General features: G+C 34.1%; 1 non-coding gene across 1 annotated transcript; it reads right to left on the bottom strand.

The window, feature by feature from the left end:
- Positions 1–496: 496 nt before the first annotated feature.
- On the bottom strand, positions 497–572 carry TRNAV-GAC (transfer RNA valine (anticodon GAC)). The gene has a single exon. It is a non-coding gene; the product is annotated as a tRNA-Val (tRNA).
- Between the last annotated feature and the right edge of the window lie 4,952 nt (positions 573–5,524).

Raw genomic sequence — 5,524 nt, 5'->3', positions numbered from 1 at the left:
GTATTTTCAACGGACCCTCCGTAACAATGACCTTCTTCATCTCTTCTCAATGCGTGTTCCCACTCGACCAAGACGTAACATGAGTTCGATGCAGATTGCAAATTCCGTCTTTCGATCTCCAAACGACTCCCCGCAACATTTAATTCCCTAACCATTCAGAGTCCCTCCCTGGAACGCACTTCCTCACTCATCGCTTTCACCTCCTTTCTTTAACTCCAGATAGTCATTTCAGCCTCTGTCCTTGCATATGTGCCTTGATGCTATCTTACAGTTGTTCTTGGCATTTATTTTTGTTAATTTTTCATTCATATTGATTAATATTACCCTTTATATATATATATATATATATATATATATATATATATATATATATATATATATATATACTCATATATACAGAAACATATATAAGGAAAAGGGATAGGAACACGTATAAAGGACGAACACAATAGAGGTGGGGAAGGCGGAATCGAACGGATCACAAGAGTAAAAATATTTCCTCAACCGGGACTCGAACACCGGATCTTTCCACTTGTCGGGCGGATGCTCTTAACCACTTGAGCTATCGAGGATATGTAATTTACCCTGAGATCCGTGGGTCTTAAATGTCGCCAAGCGCCCCGATTCTTTAGCCAAGAGATGGCGTCAGGGGGCTGTTTCACCCACCAAAGGAGAAATAGACAATACACAAGAGGAAAGGACAGTGGTTAGAATTCATACAACATCATACAGGAAAAGAACAGTGCGTTTCGTGGCACGCATAGCCAGAAGATATATATATATATACTCATGTAATATATATATATATATCTTCATTTATATACAGGGAGGCACCCAAAAGTGGTAGGACTGATTTTCTCTGGCGCGAACGGAGCGGCGGAGGGGGGTCTGCTTGGCAGGGTAAGGTGGAGGGGGCTCTTAGCAACAGACCGACACCAACCTCAGTCGCCTGCGGGCTGTCGTTGAGTGAGGACACCGTTTTTAGTGAAGCAAGTTTTTTGTCCGCGTCGAAAAACAAAATGAATCTGAATTTAGAGCAACATTATTCCGTGAAGTTTTATATACATGTAATATATATCTTTATATATATATTAATACATGTAATATATATCTTTATATATATATAAATATATATATATATATATGTACATATAAAGATATATATATTACATGTATTGTCTCTCAGCCAATGTAAAAAGCCTTTGTGCCGTTTTTGGCTGCTTTGTTAAATCAATGAAATTAGCTGCATATTTTTATTTCAGCAATTGATGGCTTTCTAGCAGCCAAGTACTTTGTTGGAAAATTCAGGTTATCTATTTACTTTAAATTTTGATTATACGAATTTCATTGACGAAAGGCTTTTAATTAATAATGAAATTTGAGTTTTGGTGATTTTAGTTGTTTTTTAATTGATTATTTTATTCCCATATTACTCGTACCTTAACCCGCATTTCATCAATATACTGTGAACATCTATACCGAAATAAATCCATTGTCTGATAACGCGTATCATACATAATGTCAACTATTTGAAATTAAAAAGCCGTAGGCATAAAATATAGTGTTTTCCAAAATTATTTACAGATTTGTTCTTGAATCAGTGGAATGCATGTAAAATATGCCGCGTCTAATGCATATTAGAATAAAGGGTTATTACCTGTTGTTGGCGAGAATATAAATAAAATAAAAAATGTAATTGGCCGCGAATGAGAGCAATATGGTGCTAATCGCGTGTATTCATTTGCATGTTACATCATGCGAATTTTGGATGTTCAAATGTTTTACTCGCGGAGTTATTTCTTAAAATCCACGATGTTTAGCACATTGGAAATTGATTCGTTCGCCATGAGACGAGTTTTTCTTTTTGACGTAGATATTTTAAATTACTTGCATTAACCATTGAACTCTGTGACGCGGTCCAAAGAACATGTTTAATAAAATGATAATTTCGTAACAGCCGGTCATAACATGTTTTCATGAATTCAGGGACAACTTTTCAGTAACTTATTAATCCATAAATAATATTTAATTTTGAGGTGATATAATTTCAGAAACAGCTACTTGCTCATTTGAGCTAATTGAACCAAGAGATTGTGTTTTTTTCCTCGTTACGGGGAATGTGCCATAAGTAGTCTCCCTCTTTTGAAGACAGGAGTTTTGGTGGATTTTCTCTTCTACAATGATCACACGTTACGACCACTGGGGAGATATTTGTGTCGTAATGGGTACAAGATGTGCATAGCTTGTTAACACATCGGACGTCATTGCGTTTAACGGTCTTACATGTAATTTAACACGAACTTCATTTTTGCTTATTCTATGTTACATGCCTATCGCAATATAAAACTCTGCCCTTTAATTTTCTTCAGGAGTCAGGTTGTTAAAGTTGATGCCAAAATATTAAAACTTTATGTATGTAAAATGAGGATACCAAATCCTGTAGGCTTCATCATTTTCAGTTAAACTGTAGAAGCAGCACGGAAAATCTAATATAAATGTTTGGACTTTATGAATTCAAGTGCTAATGAAACAAGTAGTGATTCTTAATGACCTTTGCCACAGATTTCGCCAAGCTGAATCACTTCACACAGTACCTATCGATTAATTTTTATTTGAGCTGACATCAACGTATGCCTTATACTATAAGACTCTTTAATATGTTTCATATTGAGTGAGTGGAGAATTAAAAAAATAATAGTATGCTCGGAGATGGCCTTCGGATTGTTCTGTGGTTGATCAACCATACTAAGAATGTTTTCATTTAAATCATTTTCCAAGTTATGTGCAATTTGGATCAACTCTCTCTTTGAAATATTTCGCAGTAGTTTGCAGTTGGTCAAAGAGTACACTCAATTCTAAACATGAATATAAAAGTATAAAGCAGGCGAGATTACCTAGTACAAATATTCTCTGCTTTTGTTTCTCTTTTGTTAAAAAAAATAAAAATTGGCCCATTCCTAGCTTTATGACAAACAGAAGACTCATTGCAGTTACATATTTGACTAAGTGTGACAAAAATGAAAGACTTGTGTGGGAGGTGTGATTGAAGTTTTTGCTCCAGCTAACGAGGAAGCTTGGGAAGCAATAGAGATTTGGAGTTATGCTTTATAAAGCGGAGCTGACGTTATACACCCAAAAATAAATAGTTAATTCATTATTGGTAAAATTTTTGTTGTTGCCAGCAGCATAAAAGGAAATAATTCATAGTAAGGCAATAAAATTAAATTTTATATAAAACAATTAGTTTTTGCTATATAAGTAGTATTTTATTATTATTTTATTGCATTTATTTTATCATTTATTAAATATTTATTTTTTTTTAATTTCTAAGTCTTTTATAGAGTTATGATAAAATGGATCGAGGAAACAAATTATTTATATTTCTCAACTAATTAAAATTTTGTCTTTCTTAGAAACAGCATGTTGAGTCGTCATTTCCAATTTTTATCTTTTTTCCAAATTGTATCATATACTATCCACCTTTTCAATTGTTTCATATCCAAAATAAACGTATTACCGACTATTTAGGCTAAATAATTGTTTTACTCGTACGTAAAAATTTAGAGTTAAATATGGTCAAATTATTTGCGATGAATGAATCTCTGAAAATGAAACAATCCATTTGTGTGTTGCCTACATTTAAGTGATAAATTACTAAAAGATGATTTAGTTCAATTTTTTTAAATGATTTATTATTAATAATTTGATAAAGTAACAGTTCAAAATAACATGGTATTTGAAATATTGCTGCCCTTCTATACTGCATTGATCTGGCTTTGAAGTGAAAAAAATATCAGATCACTGTTTATAAAAATTGAACTGAAAATCCCGCTCGTGCTTGAACTACAAAAAGGAAAATAAAGCATCGATAAATATTTATATAGTGTAAGGAGTTGACGTTGAATGTTTCTTTATTCATCGTTTCATTCTCTCAGTCTTGCAGTTTGCGTACAATAAAACCATATCAATTCCTGAACATGGACCCCACCATTTGCATTCAGAAGCATTTCCATACATCCAACATCTGCCAAAAAACTCAACTCCGATGCAACCGTACGACTCGCATCGGGAAAATAAACTGCTATAGGCCGGCGATCGCGTCTGAAATCCGTTGATGGTGGCGTTCCTTTTGAAGGGCATTAATCGTCGTTTGATCTTTTTCTTTTTACTGCTGTGGATACAAAAGCGACTGCTTTTTATGTACCGATGTCATGAAAATTTCTATGTACCCTCATCCGATGTCTGAATCTGGAAAAATTTTCTGAGTGGTTGAAACATTCACGAATCATTTGCGAAACATTAATTCCGCTCATCCGTACGGGTTTGGCGGAAGAATATTCCTTTCCGATCATAACCGATGAATCGGGAATCAATAATCGTGCAGGGCTCATTCAAGTTTCTCCTCTGTTCCTGTGAATAGCCTTTATCAAACGAATCCGAAACATTCTTTTCTTTCGCGGAGGTATGGCTGCATATATTATCTAAGCCGGTGCTTGTGTTGAACACACGTATCCTAGGGTGCACGTGCTGGGAATGAATAACACTGGGAAAACTACCGGTGATCCTTGTTTGAAATCAGAACTTCAATTCTTTTAATTTTACCGGCATTAGCGGTGATTGCTTTTGTAGATGAAATGATTGTGACAGCCCAGGGTTTGTACTAAGTTAGAGGATTTTAGAGGAAGCAAAGCGTTTTGTCAGTCAGAGGAAGTTTGGGTAGGGGGAGCCACCAGGCAAAGCCGTGGGGCATTTTTGAAAGAGGAATATAAATCGGCAGGAAAGAGAGAGTTTCCTTTTTTATCGGATCAGATGGCGAGACGAAGATGAAAAGAATAGTTGGCAGAAATATAACGAATTCATAACATGGGAGCTGAACCACGACTTTTTGTTTTTTTTTAGTATCAAATTTGTATTGCTAATTTAGAAGGTGGAAATGTTAAAATAAGAAACCGTGAGATGTTTCAAATGAAAACATATATCAGTCGCCTTTGGCGGTTGATTTTTTTATGAAAAAGAAAAGGTTTTCCTCCAAATTCTGAAGTTTACTTCAATTGGTATGCATATAAGCGAGCCGTACATTTTCCAGTGGCTTGGAAATGTTAACCCATATGATCAAATTGAAGATCTATTTCCCATATTCTCCGTTTGGTGCTTTCAAAGTAATATTAAAAACATCTTTCGTGTATCTTAAACGTAATTAGTCACATATTTAAAATGAAAAGCTTTAATTACGCTTTTAAACGCATTTTAATGAATGTAATTAACGCTAACAAATAGAATACGCGGTCTTTATTTGAATTTTTTTATGTTGCAGAGGGTATTTTACATTATTCTCTTAACTCATTTTGAGCCATTTGACTTTTCTAAAATTCCTTACCTGTTTTATGAAATTTATTCTCTATTTAGTTCAAGTTATTGTAATATTTGAATATCAATGAAAAATGCTACTACCAAAATTAAATGTTGTTAAATAGTGTTTTGATCGAAAAACTTTTAATTTACTTATTGCTTAGCACCTGATTTA

The sequence above is a fragment of the Hetaerina americana genome, unplaced genomic scaffold (genome assembly GCF_022747635.1).
Source record: "Hetaerina americana unplaced genomic scaffold, ioHetAmer1.1.p SCAF_3, whole genome shotgun sequence".
In the NCBI taxonomy this organism is placed as follows: domain Eukaryota; kingdom Metazoa; phylum Arthropoda; class Insecta; order Odonata; family Calopterygidae; genus Hetaerina; species Hetaerina americana.
Note: the sequence above shows the minus strand (reverse complement) of the source record. Positions and strands in the feature narration are given on the sequence as shown.